Below are 24,714 nucleotides of genomic sequence, written 5' to 3'. Positions count from 1 at the left end.
TATATGTAGCATATAGCTCTTTATCTCCTTGTCTTCCTTATTGTAATTATCATTTAAAGTATCTTTCCTTTTTATATTTACCTATTCAAACCCTTTTAAAATTGTGAGACACATAATTTATAATGCATGTATTATACTAGTTGTCTTTCTTTCTTTTTTTTTTTTTTAAAGATTTTATTTATTTATTTGACAGAGATAGAGACAGCCAGCGAGAGAGGGAACACAAGCAGGGGGAGTGGGAGAGGAAGAAGCAGGCTCATAGTGGAGGAGCCTGATGTGGGGCTCGATCCCAGAACGCCGGGATCACGCCCTGAGCCGAAGGCAGACGCTTAACTGCTGTGCCACCCAGGCGCCCCACTAGTTATCTTTCTAAACGTATCCTTATGCTTATCTTCTCTATTCATTAAAATTACAAGTTTCACTTGGGAGCATCCAACAAATATTTGAATGAATGTGTACATTATAGGTGTCCTACATACATGTAAGCACAGTACGAGGGTATAGTAGATGTACATACATTTTGCTAATAGTACAATATAAATTGTTCTACTTTGAAGGTACAAATTACCTAACATTTTGGGGGGCCTTAAATGGAAATTCCCGATCAGCAAAGTTCTCTAGCAGTGCATCAGTTTAACTCATCCAACCTGGTAATCAACCACCTCAGCCCTAAATCCCTGCATGTGTGTCTGCACCTGGTCCACGCAGTCCCTAAACAGGAGTGGGGCATTCTGTTGGATAAATGAAAATCCATACTATTTAGCCAGAGCGATTCTCAGGCCCCTATGGATTCTGGAAGGCACTTCAGTTACATTCTGAATTGCCCTAAAATAAATTCTTTATTAGCTGCCAACTATTACATTAGAGATTTCATGACATGTCCCTGTCTCCAGAACATAATCTTGGACTTTGCCCAGCTTGATAACGGCTTCTCTGATGGCAGAGCTTTTGACATTGATACGAAAGGGATTCTACTAAGCATATGTAGGGTCTATCCTAATAGTCTATGTGGTGAACTCTTCATAAATTGACAGAAGGAATGAATTTTGATTCTTATTCTGGCAACATATCAAAAGCTATAAATTGTCAATACTGAATTTACTCATTAAATCTTCGTATTTTCCTGAATAATAATACCAGGGAAATATTTTCTTTATGTGAGAATATAGACTTATTAATTTACTATTTTGTACAGAGACAGAGTTCAAAATGTAATCATTCAAATAAATATTATTGGTGAATGTATACATATTTTTATTGTTGTGTCTGCATACTATTAACCGATAATATCTCACTTATTTCTACTAAAGAGCTCCATTACAAAATGGAATATAAAGCATATACCATAGGCTTAATTTGATATGTAACTTTTATCAGCAAATTGTACCAGATTTCAAACTGAATCTTTTAAGTATAAACCACACCCAGCCTAAAAACTAATGGGTTCACAATTATTTTCTCCTTGCTTTTCCCTTCTCATCCTGGGATATAGACAGTTTCCTAGATCATGTCACACACCATAGACCAAAATTCCCAAATAGATATTAAAAATTTACATTTAAAGGTGAACTGTCACAGTGATTCAATAGCTAAAATACTGTGAGATACCACAAAAACAGGAATAGGAATGATTTTTTGAACTTTGACAGTCACTTGTTTTCTCATTTAAAAAAAAGAAAAAGAAAAAAAGCACAAATGGAAAAGACAAGGCACACACACACAAATAAAAATCCGTATAAATCATCCAGAAGTTAGAAAGTGTTTTGTGGAACAGATTGAATGCTAGGGCTTACCCAAATCCACCCTATTTGAGGTTTTGGTATGATAAAAAGAGAAGATGACTTCAGAATAAAATTTAGATATTTTACCCCTCCCCCGCTCACCCTTAAAATAGCACCAACCCCAACTTTACTTTTCTTTTTAATAGCACTGTCACTTACGTGAGCTGGAGACATGCTAATTAAAGAGGGGCAAAAAAATCCCCTTTCCTCCCCATCCACCCGCGCCCCCCCCAAAATCCTTAGAATCATAAATTACAAGTTCCTGGAAGGTTGAAATCTGTATACATAATAGCTTTTTAGTGTTTTTGTTAGATTAAGTGTTGAATACCTACTTAATAAATGGCTTTAAAAACCCTATGTGGAATCAGGAAAGAAATTCCTTTCTTTTGTGATGTTGCATATCATTTTTAGGTATCACTTATAGACTTTGAAACTTTGATTTGATTTTTAACATTATAACACTGGAACTGTGATACTTCAGTTACTTTTCTTAAATTCTACTCCTAGATGAAGGTAATCCTAGGGACTAGTGTGGCTGAGTGACTAAGGACAACTTTACATGAGGCCCTAGGCCCTGATGAATGCTCTGGTCTCTGACAACGCAATGACCTTTAGATGTAATGTGCTTCTCTTCTTTTCTTTTCAGAATAATTATCTGTTGTTTTGACGACCATGGTTCTTAATCAAACAACAATCTCTAAGATAAAAGATCCACAGTCATGACTGATCAAGATTACTATTTGAGACACATAATGTTTAATTGACTTAGACCTTGTATAAACTCTCACCACTTTCTGAATTTGTTTTGAACTTTTAATTCTTTTCCAAGTAACAAAGACTATGAACATTACTTTCTTTTTTTCTTTTCTTCTTCTTCTTCTTTTTTTTTTTACATTCAAATAACTTTGAAGGTTGAAGGTTTGCATTTCAAAACTAAGAAAATGAAACCGCTCTCTGACCAAGGCCTGAAGTAGCTGTGATCCATCCTGAAGCAAAAATTTTATGGCTCAGTTGTAAACCCTTTGAAAATGTAGCTTATAATGTAAGTGCTGACACGATCTTAACTGTGGATTCATGAACCCCAACACTAATATATCCAGGGTATTTCATTACTGTCAGCTTGTCTCACTTTGTAAAATTAAATATCCTCTTTAAAAATATTTATATGCCTTCGATTCCCTGAACAAAGTTTTCTGCATGGACTTTGGCTGATGAACCCTCTCCCTGGAGTGGGCTGGGGTGGGGGCTGCTGGTTACACACATGTAGGTTCTTGTACACGTCCCTGGTGAGGGTGGTGTGCGTTCATTTATTTTCAGATCATATCTTTTCACCAGCATAATCTGACTTTATAAAGGATAGACAGATCCCAAAACTATGTTCTTCAAAATGAATCAGTACTCCACTTCCCAGGCAATAGTTTTCCCCCCTTTTGATAAAACTGTGTGTTCTATATATCAGTTAAATTCTGAGAATTTCTTTTCACCTATTTTCTAATATAAAAAAATACTTCAAAACTCTTTCCAAGTTTTCCTCTGTTTGTCGTCCAAGAAAAAAAATGCATTTTAGGTAAATATCACCTGAATTCTTAGGGTGTTTTAATCACATGGAAAAAAATATTATATTAATAACAAATAGATAACTAAAATAAAATTTTGAGGCTACAAGTGAAATCGTAAATTCAAATAAAAGTTATACAAAAATGGTTGTAGGTAAGATATTCAAGTCATAATTTGTAAGGTGAAAAAAAGTTGATTGTTCTCAGGAACCATTTTTTTCTTACCAAAATCTCACATGCATTTTGCTGAATTTATCAAATGCTATTTTTCAAATAATACCAGCCAGAGAACATGAGCAAATTTTACAACAAATCTTCATCAAGTTGTTAAGCATACTCCTCCTTAATTTCTATATCTAAAAAATACTCTGATAATCTTTTGAGCACGTAGGAAAAAAACACTCATTTCAGACTTGGCTTTGGAATTTACTCTTCAGTTGTAGGAAAGATAAGGTATTAAATCTATTTATTGCATACAGATGGAGATTAAATAATTTAAACAAACGAAAAACAGAAGTGGTGATTATACACAGTGCAAAAAACACTCTACATTTTCCATGAATATTCATATAGTTCGGTTTCCAGATTCAGTCTCACATTATAAATTACTTTTGAACAACAACGTTGCTTTCTTTTTTCCTTACTGAACTACTTTCTACATGAGTCTGCCAGAATTTTCTAAGTTTTATAATACTATAAATACATTCATATTTTTCTATAATTAAAACTGAAATTTAAATGATGTAGTAAAAGGGTAGTGATAAAAATGATTTCCCAACATTAGAAAGGTAAGATATAGCACATAGTTAAAAGTAAGAAATGTGTCATTAACACTACAGTCATAGGATATTTTATTACCAGTCTAATATCTTATATACTCTGCTCATTCATCAAATTATTGGGCATCTATTACATGTAAGACTGCCTGCTAATATGAAGCAATGAGAAAATTTCTCTTCAAATAACTTACAAAATGGCAAACAAAACATAGAGACATGTGACAACAAAGTATTGTAAAGCCTGAAACTGTCCTCTGATCTAAATAAAATGCCCTAGTCATTTAAAAGATGGAATATTTCTTTCGGTATGTGGTTGAGGGGTCTTTGATCTGGCAGCCAGGGCTAGTGTAGTGGTAAAGGGGCATTCCAGGAAAAACTTCAAAGACTAAATGATCTGTTGCTGTTTCTTCAAACCAGAAAGCTTATTCTATTGTTTGTGAAAGAGTAAACCATCAGTATGCAAATTTTATAAATGAAAACCTTTATTTCTTATGTAATAATGTGAGCTACTGTACTGAATTGTGGGAGGTATTTGCTCAAAGTAGATTTTCTTACCAGCTCATACAACTGGGAAAAATGTCAGAAGCAATATCACAAAAATGGTCTTGAGGTAGTAGCAGTACATAGTTAAGATTTAAAAACAAAAACAAAGCTTTTAAGGTCAAAACACGTCAGGACATTGCCCCAAATCCCTAAATAATTGCCAATATATTATACAGGAGTTTGCAAATATCTACAAAAAAATCTAAAATGGCACTCAGAATACCCCCATATCAGTGCTTCAGTGTACCATGAGTTGATACAATGCTATAGTGTATGCTTATAATACATTCTAACCCTTCGCAGAAAGGGGGGGGGGGTTCAGAACTGCCAGAGAGGTTTTCTTGGTTTAGTAAAGACAAACACAGGCAACTGACTGCCACAATCTAAAAGAGGATGCAAGCATGAGTGTTTTGTGAAAGAATCTTTTGAATCATCAAAAGTTTTGATAATTTTATGCTCTGTTGCCATAGTTTTAATTCCTATGTCATAACTGAGGAGCTTGAATGAACTCAACAGACACTTAGTGGAGAGTCAAATGGAGTCAAGGTCAAGTGGAAGAATGGATGGGGCATTAACTGCAGTCAGGACTGGCCCCGCCCCTTAGTTTGATCAAGGGTTGCTCTGATTGGTCAGTGTTTGTGTTCCACCAGGTGTTTAACTCTCCTTGGGGCTAGCTTAACCCATTTATACCTTTTGCACCTATTTTTCAATTTATACTTATTTACCTCCCATTTTCACCTTTAATAGTAACTATAAATGTTAAAACCTGGTTTAAATTCTAAATTCCAATAGCAGAAATTTAAAAAAAAAAGACATTTTTTAAATTCTTTTTTTGTTACATATATTGACTCTCTACAATGTAAACTTCTCTGTACAGTTATGGTTGTTGGAATGGAGCTCTTTGCATCTTTTAGACTGTCTTCCCAGTGAGTAATTGAATGCAAAATAATTAGGTCTCTTAATCCTAATGAGGATGATGTCAGCACTGTAGTTAGGATTTCTGGTTAGTTTATCATGAATGCAAACTTATGATCACTTATGCTATGCTCTGAACTAATCAGATGAGACACCTGCTTTCCCTTAAGGAGTTCATATATTGTGATTAAATAGAAAAGCATGGGCCTGAGGGAAAACTTGCTGGCCTATTAACCTATATTTGAGATTCATGTTCATTGATGAGCTTAAAAATCCCTTGGTAGCCAACAATAATCGGCATTTTTTCCAAATGTTCTAACTAGTCAGCTTACAGATACCTGTTTTGAGCTGCCTAGCCTCGTGCTGTTTGTACCACCCCTCACAGGCCACAGCTATCCACCCATCTGTGAAGCTACTACTCTCTGGCCTTGCCCCAGTAACCCCCTCTCTCAGAATGGTGGTTCCTGCTAATACAACAAAAATGGAAATTGTCAGCGTGGGCAGGTTGCCATATGGAGGTTGACAGCTGCTCAATCAGATTAAGACAAATGCACATAGCCAATGTAAGTTCAAAAAAAATTTTTCAGAAGAAAACTCTGTTGTTCTGTCATTATTACTTATCCCAGGATTTTTGAAAAAAGAGCATCGGTTTTAAAGATCTTTCTCTAAACAGATAAGCTTCAATCAATCATTGATATGAAGAAATTTTTTTTAAAGTAGTTAAAATTACCTTCTTTAAAATTTATTTTGTGTTTTGAACCTTGATCCTCTTTGCCTCTGGCCATAGTGTTTAATTTAAGAACCCTCATTCTCCCCCTTCAGTCTGCCCCATAAATACATATACTTTTGGTAAGTATTCTACAAAATAATAAAGGTCCCTACTTCCTGAAAAAGAAAATAATGTTGAAACATTGTAAAAAATATGTTCCAAAAGACTGCATAATATGCCAAGGGAAAAGTAACAGAATTTTACAACCCATCAAAAGATAACACACAGCCATCAATAGCCAAGCTCATGAATAAATAAATATTTACAACATGTACATATGCATATCAAGGTAAAGCCACTGTGTGGGAACTCAGAATCTGTGGAAAATATTTATGCAATGCATCTACAGAGACAAAAAGAGGCACTGAAAAGAAAATAATTTTAAAGAATGGTCAACACGTTTAAAGTTTTCTAGTAACTGGCCCGACCCTTCTAAAATACACAAAACCCTTTTAATGAGAAATGAAATATGTTGCTATGATTGCCTATTCCTGAACTTGACTGAGTTATATCATCATCATACAGCAGAGCTAGCAAATTTCTAGCTGAGCTAGTTAGAGCACATTGGAAAAAGTAGTCATATGTTCAAAGATGAAACATTTCAGACCTGATTTACAAATGCAATCCAATGCATCTGTATTTAAAGCTGTGTGGGATGAATAAATGCTTAGGAACACATGCAAATATTTTGAAATAAACCTTTCTGACTTGGTTAACAATTTTTCCCAAGCCTCGCAGCAATCTAACTTTCTCCCTGGGTAGCTAGAGCTCCAAAGTCGACTGCTAAAGTTTATCACAGGAAATGGTACTTTCACATGCTAGAGGTGCAGACTGTCTTTGAAAAAAATTAGATAGGAAGTACAAGTTAACACTTCTGACATCCCCTAGAGTCGATAACACCACACATCTCTAGATCCCAAGCCACCAAAAAGCTGCCATGCGGGCTAACATAAATAACAGCTTGCAGTTTGCAAGAACACCCCCCTCCACACACACACTGATAACACGAGGAAATACAGTAATGTGGTGATAGAATTTACAATGCCCAAAGATAATTTGCAGCTCCACTCCTCAGGACTGCATCTGCACCCACCATCTAAGCTAAGTGCCTGTTGGAACTTTTCCCTCGAAGGTACTAGAGGTGGAAGATTTGTAATACCTTTAATGCAACAAAAGGAGAAACAGAAAGATCAAACTGAAGGGGCTCCTGTATTTAGAAAATCCTGCTGAGATGTTGTGATAAATTATTAAAACTTCTTGTTAGTGTTCATGCTTCTCTTTAACCTCACATCATACAGCTGACAGTAAAGCAAAGGTGGGGAAACCCAGAAAACATTTCCAGAGCTGAGAGAAGAATGTTAGGTGAAAAGAAATACTCCTGCAAAGCAAAATGCCTGATATCTCCCATCAAGATTTTTCCCCAAACATGCAAACACAGTTCCAAAAGTCTTTTCTGAGATATTTCTGTAGCATCGTTTTGGCTTACAGCATTCACAGACCAGACACCCTGATAACTCGTGTTTAGTATAAACAAACGACATTCAGGAAAAGCAAAATCAACTGAACTTTGCAAAAAAGGCAGGGTCAAAGTACCATAAATTCTCTCTCCTCTCATCATAATTTCTCGACAGCAGAAGAAAATGGATTTCCATTCTCCAAAGTACTGAAAGGCATGTTCTTCAGCAGATTTTTTTTTCAATAAAGTTAATGCAATTTATCTTTATTAACACATCAACACTGATAGAGTCAGCCAGAAAATTACTGTTGGTGGCACTGCATTTCATCACATGCCCCTTCTCAGGCATCCCTCTGACCGGTTCACAAAATCTGCCAAGCAATTCAGGGATCTAACATATTCAGGACCCATTTCTTTTTTAAAAATAAGGCAGTTTCCTAAGGATACCACACATATGCTTATCACTAGAGCACCATGCATCTGGCCCTATATCCTCCCTGCTGGAAACAGTCCCTGTAATGCTTTGATAGCCCCCAAAACCCAACGTTGCAAAAAATATATATTTATATCAATAACAGAGAAAAAAACCTCTTCTTCCCAGCCACCTACAGCACAGATCGTCTTTCCTGAAAGAAAAATCTGATTTCCAGCAGATGCAGTTGCCCTACCTTCAGCTGTCCTCAAGTTGCCATTGATCAGCCCTGCTAACTCCATTTAGATCTTTAACACAAAACTTTCATCACTTACCCCCTTTCCAAGGTTTTCCTTTCCAGGGGGTCCGAGTCAGCTTGCTCAGAGTTGGTCCAGAGAAAAAGAGCATCAAAACGAAGAAAAGTTCAAGTCTAGTAATTTTCCCCACTTTCTCTAATGATAACATTGCCACAAGTTAATTTCACAAAATTTCTCACATCCTCTTCCCTCCCGGTTATTAAAATAGCATTAATCATTGAAAAACCTGAGGTAGGTGTTGTTTTGCCATCTTTAGCAGCTGAAGAAGCAGCTCCCTGATGTAGCCCTGAGCCAAGCTACATTTCTCACGGATCCGGCTCCTCTCAGCACGCAGTCAGCTCTGCTCCTGCTCCAGGAGCTATAAAATAATTTCTGATCTTCACTTTGCTTTCAGTGGGAATATATGCCTCAGTGTTCTGGGTAAGCTTGATTGAAAATGATAAAAACAGTCATGTCTGTGTCCAGCAGAAAAGAGAAAAGATGTCAGGATTGTGTGAAAAAGATGAGAAGCAGTTGTACTGACAGCTTTCAGGCTGCTGTGTGATCCTAATAGCCGTGCGACCAACCAAATTGCTCTTTTAAGAGTAATAAGGCTTCAGTGAAAGCCGGTGTCACTGCCACTTGGGTGGGTAGTGCTGGGCTTGAAAATCACCCAGGAACCGCCACAGATAACGACTGCTTCAGCCCCGCTTCAGAATATTAAGGGCTGAGCAAAATATAGTATGCACAGAGGGTAGTTAATCTATTGTGTGGATAGACGAGGATTCCAGCGGTGGAGTAGGGAAAGACGCAGAACTTAAAATGTATTTTATTTCTCCTTCACTTCACCTTGTGCCATTAGAAGGGGATTGCATCTGCACTAATTATTCATAAAAGGGTCTGAAATATTTATTAGAGGAAACAACAATAAGTGTATGATTTTTATCTCCAACAGTAAAACAGGCAGGGCAAGTTCTCAATAGTTGCAGTTCCCTTCTGGATTAAAGTCCGTTTATTTGGGCATTTCTGTGTCACCTGCATGAACCCACCGTGAATGCTGTGAGCAAACTTTTGGAATTACCAACGCAGACTCTATAAGGGCTGTGCTCATCAGACATTCAGGGAAGCACATTTTTTACTTGTTTGTGTACATCACCATGGAAATACAAAAAGCTCTCTAAGTCTCTCAGTCTTTTTTTAATTATATTTATGAAAACGTTACTGATCACAAGGTGTGGTTATAATTAACATCCGGGCACATGACTCTGCTCCCGGACCAAGAGGAGGTAGGTGAAGGCAAATCAAATAAAAGTAATTTAGTCTCTGTTGCCTGAAGTGAATTAGCATGATCGAAATATTCTGGCCAATATTTGAAATCTGTCTACATCTTGGTATTATCTATATGGTCACTTATTCCTTTAATCAGTGAGCCACAATGCATGAATTATGCATTTATGTACTTTACAGTAATCAATTGCTATATAATGATAACCGCCTATTTATGATGTTACCACTTTCAAAATGGGATAAATTGTCCTTTTTCAAATGTTATTGGAAAAAGTACTTTTAAAAGAATAATTTATCTTTCTGAGATAAACTACATTAAATTTGAATATATAGTTATTAAAATTCGCTTTCATTTAAAGGAAGCAATGTTTGTCAAATATATTATGGGATGGACAAAACAAATTCTCAGGTTCTTCCTTAGTTTAGAAATAATAATCAATTTGTATTGATCTTTTCATTTGAAAACTTTTGAGGGAAGTGACAAAGCTCATATCATGCTTATTTTATAAACAGTGAATTTAAAATTCTATGTCTCTGTATACTTTCTAACAGTAAGCCCAAATTTAACTCAGAATTCTATTTTCTCCTTATCTGTTATTGTTCATCTTATTCACCTCAACTTTCCCTCTCTCATCAACGGAATGCATGCAAACAGAAGTTGGTAAAATGAATTGGCCAACTCCCTCACCATCACCTTCTGAGGAAGATTCTAGAACCAAACTTATTTACTCTCTACTGGCTCCATTCAGCTCTAAAGAAAGAACACAACTTTTCATATTTAGTGAGTGCTGTTTTCTCTTTTTCTTCTTTTTTAATTACCTGGGTTTTAGGTGAACCAAGAGAATGTTAGGTTGGTTTAAACATGGTGAAATCATGCTGGTAGGGATGTAAAACCTTTCTAAAGGGCCTGGGCCAGATTGAAGTTAATAGGAAACGTACTCCTTCCTCAACAGGGGATACAGTTGGCCAGGCTTACTCTAAGGAAATTTCAAATTTTGATTTTCAAGAGTTGCTTCCTTGTTGGTGACTCCTGGTAAATAAACATCAGCCCACAGCTCTCTTGGTGGAGAAACTGAACTGAAATTGGAGGAATCAAATCACTTTTGCTCATGGAGGGAAGGCCATTCTCCTCTAGAACTCATCCGGCTAAGTGTGAAGTGCTTCAAGCTTTCTAGATACCAGAAGAGATAAGGGGGAACTTGGAGTGGAATACCAAAGAGAATAACGGATAGAGTTTGAAGCAACAGAAATACTGATTGGAGTGGCAGTGGAGACAAATTTTTGAATATGTGTGAGTATAGAAATGCCTTCCCAGCTAAGTTATTATTAATAATAAATTAGCTAACTTCTTACCAATTCTAAGTATTTTATGTGTACAATAACTCATTTAATCCTTACAAAAACCCAAGGATCATAAGAGTCATGATCTTCATTTCGTACATTAAGAAACTGAGGCACAGAGAGTTTAAGTCACTTCTTTAAGGTCATAGAGCTGTTGCAAACTTAAATGGCTCAGCTCTGAACCTCTGCAAATCACTGGACTATGCTCTCTATGAGATTGTTCTTTTAACCCTTCTGAGCTAGCTTGCTCTTAAATAACATCTTTATATAAAAGAATAGCAAATAATGATGGCACACTCAATATGTGCCAGGTTCTAATTAACTGCTTTAGGTATTTTAGTTATATTCTTTCCACAACAACCTCGTGAGATGAATCCATTATTATTCATCCTTCACAGATGATTACTTCTTCAATATCACATAGTGCGTAAATCACAGAGCCAGGATTTGAACCCTGTATGGCCTTAGAGCTTGTCATTCCACTTCTGTTTTCCAGAGTCTGGTGCATGGGTCTGAGAAAACCCTGAGGACTCTGGTGGGGCTAGGAATGTAAGAGAATGGCGTGGCAGGGGAAGGAGGGTCTTATGGTAGGGGTGACATGGAATCTTCCATAGGGTGTTGGCAGCTGCAGGGAAGTCTATGGCTGTGAAGGTACCAGGGAAGGTCCCCTGAGAGGCAATCAGAATAAACTCTTTCACCACATGCATGTTCTCAAAGTAAAACACAAGGAAAAATTAAACCTCAACCAAATCTGACTTATGGACAGTTATAATACAACATAATAACGTTTTAGTGTAGGTCATAAAAAATTGTTACGAAGACTGCAAAAGAGAAGTACTAAAAGGTAGTATATATTAAAACAAAGTGTAGCGAAAGACTCGGTCCAGCTAGGACACTCCGGGCAGAAAAAAGATGACCTTTTGACTGAGAACCAAGTGATGAATATATATTTTAAGACAAGGTCAAATCAGGCAAGAGGCAGAGAATAATCCAGGTTGAGAGAACTGCATAAACACAGTCACAGAGATTCAAGAAAGCCTGATTCCTTCCAAGAACTGCCAGGAGGACAGCATGGCTGAGTGTGTCTGAGCATACGGGTGAGTAGTGGGAAATGAGGTAGCAATGGTAGGCTGGGGCTAGATTAAAATTTTAAATATGCTTACTGCCAAAGGTCTTAGGATTTTCCTCAGTGATAGGGAGTCAATTATGAGTTTAAATCAAGAAAATTACATGATCCAAAATGACTTTAAAAAATACATATTGGCTGTAGCATGGTGGACAATGAAATTAGAAGCAAAAAAACTCTTCAGAAAGGTAGCAATATTCCAAGCAAGATGTATTTGCAAATCAAACTAAATAAAACAGTGTAAATAAATAGGAAGAGATAATTTGGAGTGTCAAAATTCGTTAATTCAACAAATATTTAATAACTACATATTTTGAGCAGCATAAAATGCTAGGTATTTTAAGATTAATAAGACAAAGTTTAACAAGACCCTATCATCAGGATGTTTATAGCTTTAAGAAATTGGTGACAAAATATATACAGGAAGGAATGGACATTGACCCAGTGTTTCAGCTCCCTTCTTTATATATGATTTTATAAATTCAATTTTGTCTGACCTGTTAATATTTGCTCCAAATTTGACACCATTAAGCAAGATTTAGATACCCTAGCAGTTATACACATTTTTGTTCTAATGCCAACTATTCTATTCTAATGATACTCCCTAACATCTTATTATTTATATGTATATACACATATACATACATATATATATACATATACATCTTATACAATCTTATATAATCTTAAATACAATCTTATCTTTTATTTACTTTCTTAACAAGAAATCTCACTAATCTCTGATACTAGTTAACAATGGTGTAACGTGAGCCATTCTGCTATGCTTTTAATAATTGAAAATATACAAGATAAAACATCTCCTAATGAGTGTACAACCAAAAAATGTTACTAAGCATTTGAAAAAAATTAGTTTATTTTTATATCAATATATTTTTTAATCTCATAAATTATATTCACTTCATTACATGAGGTTACAGACTCAGCCAATTCCTTTCTGAAAATCCTGTGACTTTGGTCATTAGGTAACTAGGTGGTTCTTAATCAGGGGCAATTATACCCTCACCCCAGGGGACATTTGGCAATGTTCTGAGACATTTTTCGGTTGTCATTAATGGGGGGAGGGGTGGATGCTACTAGCATATATAGTGGCTGGAGGCCAGTTGGTGCTGCCAAACATCTTATAATGACCAGGACAGTACCCACAACAAAGAAAAACTTGGCCCAAAATGTCCACGGTGCCAAAGCTGAGAAAGTCCAAGGTATCTTCAGTTTGTCTGACCATAAGATGATTCCTCCAGCTATTGTTTTATTTAAGTATGACCACAAAAAATGTTCTACTTGACAGAAGGTTGCAAGATAATCACAGAATACTCATTACCAGAGCATTCTCCTACAACAGTAACAAAAAATTTCCTATTCGTATTCTTATTTTTCAAAGGAAGCCTCCCATTTATCCTACTATAATTCACTTATAAAGAATCACTCATCTCCCTGATCACCTTATATCAGGACAAAGAAGTAGTAGATTTTCTTGACTGGAGTGCTGGAAGGGGTTCAATGATACATGTGTATATCAGTAAAAATCATTCTTGTACAGAAAATTCTTGGTGTCCCTTTGTTACTCAAAATACCAGAGAACATCACTGAGGCAAACTTAACCATCTGGCTCTCCAACTACTTTCTCTTAAAAAGATAGCAATGATTATTCTCTACTAACTATAGGTTGCACTATTATTAATATATTTATATACTCCATTAATAAACCATCAGAATAACATTTTAGCAGAAATTTAATCAAGGAGAGAGTTATAAATTAGCCAGAGTATTAACTTGATAACTTGAAAGTCCAGAGCAAAATTCATTAATATATGCATACATACACACATGGTTATCAGTAATTACTTTGGTATTACTCTCTAATTCTTTCAGAACATTCTATTTTGACTATGCTAGTCAAAATACAGATCTGAAGGTTTCAATGTCATGTCATGTTTTCCTTAAATAGAAACAATGAGGTATTGTATATAATACAGTACTTCTCTATTGTCTACTGTAAATTCAAATCATTCCACAGGCTAAATAAGAAAAACACCCCTTGTTTTTTGTAAAGGTAATATATATATATTAATTTTATTTCCAAGGCCAAATTAGTGCACTTACATATGTACCAGGTCAAATGTGTACTGGATAAATATTTCGGTTGCAGCATGGTTGCAAAATTAACTCTAGTTAATTGAAATCTATAGTTAACAAAAAGAAAAAAGAAATCATTTGTTTTCATTGTTATTGAGTTATATTTAGAAATATTTTTGTTCCTTTTTCTTTTGCCAGTGACTTCCACAGACTGAACATCTCTGATTCCCTCTGATTTAAGACCCTGCTGTACTTAGGTCTCACTGGGCTGCAGTCAAACCAGTTCCCGTCCTATTAGCCTATAGTACAGGAGACAACAAGGTAGTGCTGACTCTGTAAAGAGGCAGTGCAAGCTGGTAAGTTGCACTTTCAAATGAACTCCTAATATTGCATTTTATTTTTATCATTATTCCCTTTTCATAAAAAATAAAATAAAAAGCCCAGTTGAGCCTTATTTGCCTTTAATGGAGGTTTCTAGTTGTGGTTTTACTTCATAATATGCTTTTAAAAACTTCTACTGAGAAAGACAGCTTGATATTTTGCTCCACATAAGCTTGTTTTGAAGGGTAATTCTATTTGTTTAATAGCTCACAGTGATCAAGGCTGTCCCAAGACCTGTCAGTGTCCCAAAGGGGAGGATTTCAGTCAGCACCTAAATTCAGGCTAACTGGAAGCCATGAAGATTGATTCCAAATGTTGGTGGGCCCATTTGGGAAGCTGCAGGTAAAGTTTTCATTCTGGAGAGCCATGTGACCAGCTAAAATTTGGGCATTCCATTCCTTTGAGAAAATGGAAGTTTATTAGGATACAAGTGTGGTGTTGATTCAGCAAGTCATATGTGGGAGCTGGGTACATGTGTTTTAAAAACATCTCCTCTGGGGCAGTTGGCTGGCTCAGTTAGTAGAATGTGCACCTCTTGGTCTCAGCATTATGAGTTCAAGCCCCATGTTGGGTGTGGAAACTACATAAACAAAAACAAAAACAGAAACAAAACAACAACAAAAACCCTGTTCCAGGTATCTCTGATAATGCAGCCCTACTCCAGTGTTCAAGAATGATCTTGAAAGGAAAAGTTTATCTGGGTTTGCTTTAGAACACCTAGTCCATCATGTTCATACATATATTAATAAAATAAAATTAAAGTATAAAATGCTTTGAATGAAATTTAGTATGTTTAGGAATTCCTGAGAAAATGAAATTAATTTCTAGCCTATGTTAACTCATATTTAACCTAAACTATAAATGATTACATGACTTCTCTATAAAGAAGGCAGAATATGGGTCCTAAAGAGACATCCCAGTGATTTTCTAGAGAATGAGCCTTGGAATCTACTTAACATGTCTGAACCTATAAAATATACTTTTTCTTTTTTTCATCTGAGATATTTTCTCAGGCTTACGTAAAGTTCATTTAAAGGACAGTGCTAGAAAGCTTGCCATGGTCTATTGGCTATGCTACATCAATTACATAAAACATCTCATATCTATAGGAGATATCAATAGGATGTTTATTAAGGAAATATTATTTTTCTAATATTTTATAATAAATTTACTCTAGCATGGGTTATTCCTTCCCACAAAGATATAAACTCTAAATAGTCTTTTTAACTGAATAGCTAGAAAGTCACTAAATCAGGGTTGCAGTGTCCCATGGGAATGTCTGTAGAGCATGTATTAATATATATGGTTGAGTCAGCCTCAGCTCTCCCCAGAGTGTTCTTGAGATCCCAGGAATACTATAATGTTGATTCAGTTTCTGGTTAAATGGTAGATTTTCTAAGGAAAAGTGTCCATATTGTGAATGTTGAAAACACAAAATAAAATTGTTACATAGCTTACTTTGCTTTTTTGAAAAAAGCAAATAAATCACAATTTCCGGATTATTTACAACCGTAAAAATAGTGTAAATTTTAAACAAATTAAAAGCAACACTTAAGAAATATATATAACTATTTTTATAATGTCTTTACCATCTATCATGAATTCCAATTATCAATTAGGAATTGCTATAGGAATAGCTATAGGTCTATTTTACAGTTATGTATCAGTATAGAACTAAGTTTCAAGTGTCAAGGACAAAAAATGGCAGTAGTATTAAAAATATTTTAGTTTACTCTCATGAAAAAGTCTGGATACAGGCACTGAGTTTTGCTTCATAAAGTTCTGTGAGATTCAGGCTCCTTCCTCCCCCCCCCAATTTTATTGAGGTATAATTGACAATTAAAATTGTATATTTTTAAGGTGTACAACTTGATGACTTGATATACATATACACTGTAAAATGTTCATCACAAACAAGCTAATTAACATATTTGTCACCTCATATGGTTACCGGTGTATGTGTCGTTAGAACACTGAAGCTTAACACTTAAGACTACTCTTTTTTAATTTCCTCATTAGGAATGCTCTCCATATTCCAAACAACTCAGGATCCAACAGGTTCTCTTCATCTGCAGACATCATGACGAAGCAGCTGTCTCTTAGAAAGCTTTAGGAAAATTGCCACATGTCATTTTTGCTTGCAATACATTGGCCATATTTTTGTTCAAACCAGATGAAGGGAGCTGCAAAGTGAAGTCTTTATTCTGGGTAGCCATGTGATCAGCTAAAATGTTGGGGTTCTATTTTGTTGAGAAAAAGGGAGAATAGGTTTTGGGAGAAAAACTAGCAGTCTTCTCAAATGATAGTTAAATAAATGATAGATAACAGACGTCAAAAAAAAAAACTTTGGTAGTAATTTTTAACTACTAACACAGTAAACCTTACTACTTTAGAGACTTGAATTCTCATACGTAATGAGATCAAGTCTATAATAAAACTAGCTTACTTTATAGGCTCATAGAATCTTAGAGTCAGATCACGATGAAAGATCACCTAGTTTATAAAGAATGGAGTACAAACATTTCTCACCATTGGTGTCTTAGCTTTTACTTAAATAATTCAAGTGAAAGACTCTGCTTGTTTTTTTCTTAGAAAGACCATTCTTACAGTGATCTCAAATGTTTTAGATGCTCTTAATTTCCAATCATTCATTCTAGCCCTACTCTTTAATGTAATGCTGAACAAATATTTTCTTTCTTTATCAGGACAATGCTTTGAATGTTAGGAAATAGCTGTTTTCCCCCCTTGAGTCTCACCCCCACATTCCCCCTTAGGCCAAATAATTTGCTTTTCTTGAATACAAATTTCAGATTCATTATCATCTAAGTAATCTCTCTCCTTTGGATTTCTGGATGCTATTAAGTTTGTTGAAGATAATCTTAACATCTGATTCAACAATATTTATTCATCCTAGAGCACAAGACATTCTTCATTTTTTTTCTTTCTTCCTAATTCAGGCTGAACTAAACATAACAGAAATGATCTGGCAGCTGTTCACAATACCCTCCCCCTTCTTATCCCCACCCACCTAGTCCCCATTGCTTAGATGGAGAGTTTGTCATATGACAAAAGTATGGCTCACAATTGCTTCTGCAGTTCATTTGTCCTGTGTCCTCTACCATTAAGCTAATGATTTTGACAAGAAGAGAGTCACCTGGCTCTATTTCCTTTTCTGTTGGATGTCAATTTAATATGACCATGGGGACTATTCATTAGCTTCTGAAACTTCCAGGAAGAGACAATTCCTTTGCTTTTATTTTAAATTATTTATACTATTTTAAAACAACCTGAAAATACTATTTTAAATAATCATGCCTAATAGTGCAATATATATACACACTGATATATTAATATACATATATATGCGTATGTGCATATATAAGGACTAACTCCTAAGTAGGAGAATTTGTTAATTAATCACCCTTAACAGCAAAATAGCTTCCCATTAGTCAAGCCTCAGGTTAATTAATTCACCAGATGATGAGTGATAAAAGTCCTAGTGCTTTCTTCCTAACTACTTACTATTCCATCCAGAGGACATGCTCAATATATCTCACACAGAGCAGCTTGGTTTCTCCTTCTATGGGTGCTGAATTTTAGCACTACATTTCTTGAAATATATATATATACATTGAATGCAATCTTTCTTTGACATAGACCTATTTAAAGTTGGTGAGAACAGTGGGCACCATTCAGGTTTGAACAAATGAACAATTTAGGCAGCAGCCACAGTCTGCCATTGAGGTTAAAGTAGATTTTTATAAATAAGGCAACCGAATATTCTAGGCAGAAAAGTCCGTATCACTGCAAGCATGACATTCCAATCAGATCCGCCCAATGAAGTGAGTCACTGAAATGTTTCTTTTAGGTCATTTTTAGGTAATAGAAACGTCTGACCTTGTGTCAGTAGCGGCATCTGTACCTACGGCTGAGTGTTACTTAGCAACTCACTCCCAACTCCTTAACGGAGGTTGTAGGCAAGACAGAAATCAAGACTTTAAACATAAACTTCCAAATCTAGCTGACACCTTGTCCCTGAACTCCAGGCTCATATATCTAACTTCTTATTCAACATCTATACTTGGATGTAATGGTGGTGAGACTTTTAAGATGACTCCCATAACCTTTACCCTTTCATATTCTCCTACGTCTCCCATTACTCCTCTAATGGTTATGTTCTTGTATTTTAAAAAGAAAAATTACCTAACCTAATCACAATAGATCTTTAAAAGCAGAGAGCTCTCTCAAGGAGGCAGCAGAAGAGGAAGGCAGATGGGGAAGTCAGAGAGATTTGAGTCAAGAAAAGGATTTGATGGTTTGTTACTGTCTTTGAAGATGGAGGAACCATGAACAATGACTAGAGAGTGACTCCTCCGATAAAAGCCCAGCAAGGATAGAGGGACCTCAGTCTTAAAACCGCAAGGAACTGAATTTTGCCAGCAACCTCAGTGAACCTGGAAATGGATTCTTTCCCAGAACCTACAGCTATGAGTCCAGTTTGGATGAGCTCTCGATTTCGGCTTTGTGAAACCCTAAGCAGAGAACCCATCTGGACTTCTGACCTAGAGAAATGTGAATTAATAATGTGGGTGATATTTTAAGCTGCTAAGTTTGTGGCGATTTGTCATGCATCAATAGACAACTAATAGATAAACCTAATAATTATCTCAAACTCAACCTGTTTAAACAAACAAACAAAAACTCCTGGCTTTTCCTCCCAGTCATCTTTCTTCAGCCTTTTCCTTTTATTTAATGATTATTTCACTCTTCTAGTTGTTCAGGCAAAAAATCCTGGAGTCACTCTAAAATCTTCTTTTTCTCTCAAATCCATGCATGAAATTCATCTCAAACCTGTTGAATTGACATCTATGAAATATCCAGCATCCAATCACTTCCCCTCCTCCCACTATCCCCTCACTGGTCTGAGCCACTAACATCCTCACCTTTAATTGCAATAGTCAACTACTTCCTACTTCAACCATACCCCACCTCCTTCTGACCTATTTTATCAACACAGGAGAGAATAATCTTCTAAAAACTAAAGTCGTATCACATCTTTTCTAAAAATTCTGCATCACCTCCCCATTTAACTCAGAGTAAAAGCCAATGCCCACATAATGACCTAGAATGTCTTTCATGATCTGTCCCTCCCCAATCCAATTTGACCTTATCGTATTCTCTCCTTGACTCACTCTGCACCAGCCATACTGGCCTAGAAACACATTCTAATGTTTGCTCTAAGGATAACATGTCTGGATTCTTTGAATGTTAAGGCCCCTTTATTTCTGACATCAGCTTTATTAAATCCCTCACTTGCTTCAAGTTTCGGCTCACTCTTCACCTTCTAATGACACCTACCCAGGCACCATGATCCCCATCCTCGCCCCTACTACTCCAGAAAACACTTATCCTGCGGGGTTTTACTTTTCTTTTTTTTTTTCATAATGTTTATTATTTTTTAATATGGTATACACTTTACTTCTTTATTGTGCTTTGTATTATTTCCTGTCTCCCTCTAAATAGAATGTAAGTTCTGTGAGAACGGACATTTTGTGAGTTTTGTTCACTAATGTATATGTCTACAACATTTGAATGTTTACCTGGTATACAGAAGCAGCTCGGTAAATATTTGTTAAACAAAGGACTGAAGGGCAGGCACTGAGGGACACTAATTAAAAGAGAATATCGCCTACAGATCAGAGGCTCTTGGTTGCCCCTGGTAGAGGCATAATGAAACTACAGTTACCTTGAGCCTTAATCTAGCCATAAACCTAAACAACAACAACAAAGTTTGATACTGCATCTCTCTTTGGAAATGTCCATGATAGGGATATAAAGAATATGGAAATCTAGCTCTACTACTCCAGCAGTGAGACATTGGCTAACGTGTTTAATCATTCTGTGTCTCATATTCTTCATCTTTAAAATGGAGAAAACAACACATATCTCGTGGATTTGTTTCGGAGTTAAATGAGATAACAGATTAAAAGTGTCGGCATAGAGTACGGACTCTAAGAATGTTAGGCTTCTCCCCTTCTGTGCATCCTTTAACTTCAGATTGTTGAATAATTACCGAGGGGTTGAATCCATCTTAGTGAATCCATGTCATTTATTTGGGGAAATATTTCAAATACTCTCTCTCTTCCCTGCTTCCAGAATGGAACTCAAAATAAAGTTCCCGAAGACTAATTTAGAGACCTCACCTCTAATGCCAGTCTCTTAATTTGGAACCTCAAGCTCCCTAGGCTCTGCCTGATCCAGACGTATACATGTCTCACTCTGATCTCCATTAACTTCTGTTCCTCTCCAGTTTCCCTCTCCCACTTTGCTCCTTCCTTCAACCTTGTATAATCCAATATAACTCATCTTTCTAACTTCTACAGAATCTAGAACAGGTATTTTTCACTGCATTTGCTAAATAATTAAAAGACTTAGAAAGTAACTGGAGCTTAGAGTTGCTCCATGATGATATATCTGGAGAAGCTCGAATTATCTAGGGGTCTTATTCCTACGTTTCAGGCCCGAGAATGAGGATTTTCCCACAGAGCACTAACTCCAGTCCCTGATGGCATCTATCTGCTGTTAGCACTTTAGGTACATCTTAAATAACATGGTCTCTGTGTAAATAAAGTCAGACAACCCACATGACCATCACTGTCCCTGTATCTACTCTTTTTTTTATCACTATTATCCTTTTAAAATATATGTTGTAGCTTCCAGAAAGAAACTAGAGCATTAGATTGAAACACAATTTCTCTTCTAAGCACACTCTTTCATTTGCTTATGTTTTTCTCAAAAGCTTTCTTCGAGAATTAAATTTATTTTTATATATTTGTCTCAGGTGGGATGTTTTTTAAAGGTAAGAAATAAGCTTTCTTCTTTCCAAAGCACTTTGATCATTTTTTTTCTCTTTTTTTCTAAATATAATTCCTAAAGCTGAAGCTATAAACATCATTTTCCTCTCTGGAAAAAGCTAATTAGGCACCATTTTAAAAAGTGATTTTTAAAAGAGATTTTTAAGCACAAGCAATAGTGACATACCTTGCAACATGTGTATAGTTCTAAGAGAGACACAACTCTGCTTCAGCATAACCATACAATGAGTAATTTCTACGTGATAAAAATTAACATTTGAGTGGTCTAATAGTGTCTCACTCCTGGTTTATTTAAAGTAGTCAGGGAGATGGAGTGTTCTAGTACAAGCAATGGGAGCCATTTTTTTTTTTTTTAAAGGATATAGGGTAGGCAGCCTTCCCAAATAGGTTCAACAACCCTTCCTTTTCTAGATGATGAAATCCGGTTTCAGAGAAGAAAGTACCTTGCTCTCAAAAAACATCTTGCTGTATGGGTTGCCTGGGTGGCTCAGTCAGTTAACCGTCTGCCTTCAACTCAGGTCAGGTCATGGTCTCAGGGTCCTGGGATGGATCCCTGCATCAGGTTCCCTGCTCAGCTCTCCCTCTACCTCTGCTCCTCCCCACCACTTGTTCTCTCTCTCTCTCTCAAATAAATAAATAAAATCTAATTTTTTATATATATATATATTTGTGTGTGTGTGTGTGTTGTTTAAAGCCTTAACAAAAGGAGTATTGTCTGTGTTTTCACCACAGCATTAGAAAACATGAAGGCTCAGATCCTTGCACCTAAGACCATCCCATATACCATCCTACAGATCCAGTATTAGATAATGGTCTCTGTGAACTGACTAAAGGACTCAAGGAAATATGCACTGAGTGACTCATTCTGTTGCCTCAAATTTTGCTACAGAAGATATATTCCTTAATATTTCACATTTCCTCACATCTCCCCTTTTTATTATTATTGCTATTAATTATTTTTTAGAGCAGCTTTAGGTCACAGCCAAACTGAATATAAGGTACAGATATTCCCCATATATCTTCTGCCCCACGCATGCATAGAGTCCCCCATTATCAACATCCCCCACTGGCGTGGTACATTACATACAATCATGAACCTACACTGACACACGATCATCACCCGAAGCCCAGAGAGTACACAGAGTTCACCCTTAGTGTACATTCCAAGGGTTTGGACAGATGGATAATGACATATCCATCACTGTAGTATCAGACAGATTATTTTCACTAGCCTAAAAGTCCTCTGTACTTTCCCTATTCTCCCCCAACCCTTAAGCCCTGGCAACCACTGATCTTTTTATGGTCCCCATAGCTTTGCCTTTTCCAGAATGTCACATAGTTGGAATCATACAGTATATAGGCCAGACCCTTATTTTATGAACAAGGTATGATGTAAATAAGTAAAAACAATGTGACAATTGTGATTTTAGAGACTTTTAATTAATTAATGAGATATTAATGTAACTATAGTATTAAAGTTGTTTTTTAACTTTCTCTCTTTTCCTGTCACTCTTATTCCCCTTATCAGTTTTAAGACACGGAATCTGTAAAGCAATTTCCAAGTAAGAGGCAGATATCTGGGAGGATAGGCACTAGCACTATGTGTAATTACTCAAAAAATGGCCCTATTTCAGCATGAATGCGTCACAGTCCCATTTTTACACAGGAAATATTTATGAAATGCTCACTCTGTTCTGGTAATCAAGGAAGCATTGAGGCAGGATAAAAAGGTAAATAGTGAAATATTAGAAGATCTTTTAACAGATATAAATAAAATACCATAGGAAAAGGAGCAAGGCAAGATTAATCCTTATTGTTGGGGGTGGGAATAATCCAGAGATAATCCAGCATCCCTTACTTTGAAAATGAAAGAACCAAATTTTTAAGCTAAAGAAGTGTGGTTATTGTAGAAACTCAATACTCCTCCTTCGCTACCGTCCTTTTTTTTTTTTTTTTTTTTTTCTTTTTTAAAATGTAACAGGCTCAGAAAGGTTAGTAATGTACTCAGTCACATCAGCAATTATGGACATGATAAGTGGCAAACTCAGAACCCAAACATAAGTCACTCAACTTTTAATGTCATCTAGATGACACCTTTTTAACTATATTTTCTCTTTTCCCTCAAGTTACTGAAGACGTACAAATTATACACATACACACACACACAGAATTCTAACATAGTGGCATACACATTAATTTCATCAATGGGTCCTTAAACACTGAGTCTTAAAAAATATTATTTTATAACCCCACTATAATGGAGCCTTTTCAGCTGTTGGAAACAGGGATATACATCTACTAAAGTATTTACAACGAAACAACATACTATAATTCCTTACTTACATACCTGCTTCAGAGAAATGAAAAGTTTTTGAAAGCAGAGATCATATACCAGCAGTAACAAGTCTCGCCTCCATATCCACACTCCTTTTAGGAAAGTCTCCAAAAGCATAGTCTGGGTAGTCATTAGAAACATGTATAACTATTGCTACCCTACCGCCAACATCACCACTGGCTGGATCAGGGGAAAGGAAATCAATCTCTGAATTGAGATACAAATATTTTTAAAAAGCCATTTATATGAAGAACATTTGAGTCTAAGGTATTGTGTCTGATTCACATTATGTACATGTGTCACATGATTCACATGAAGTACATGAGTCAAAGTCAATTGATTCTTATTTTGAGATCCTATGGGTTGCCCAAATATCCAACCTGAGCTAGTATTTAAATTTGACCTCATTGGTAGAACATCTCTCCCTGCGCTGAATGAGAAAGCCCCACCTGGATCAGCAGCCTCCTGATTTCTACCTCTAATCTTCAGCAAGAGACCTTTGGGCAATATTACCCTGCTTATAAGTAGTAGTCCTTAGGAGAACCATCACTCATTTGGGAAGAGGTCAAAAACTACTCTTCATCAAAACCATTTTGCACCTTTCTGTGATTCTTTACTGAATCACCAAATTCATAATTAGGGTGCAAATGCTTTTGTCCAGATCCATCTGATCACTGGCTATTACGTACAAGGCTAATGACCAGGCGAAAATTCAAGAAAGGTATTTCTAAATCTATATACATTTACAAACAAATATTCTATCTGTCA

Source organism: Ursus maritimus, unplaced genomic scaffold (genome assembly GCF_017311325.1).
Source record: "Ursus maritimus isolate PB19 unplaced genomic scaffold, ASM1731132v1 scaffold_4, whole genome shotgun sequence".
Taxonomy (NCBI): domain Eukaryota; kingdom Metazoa; phylum Chordata; class Mammalia; order Carnivora; family Ursidae; genus Ursus; species Ursus maritimus.
This window is presented reverse-complemented; position numbering follows the sequence as displayed.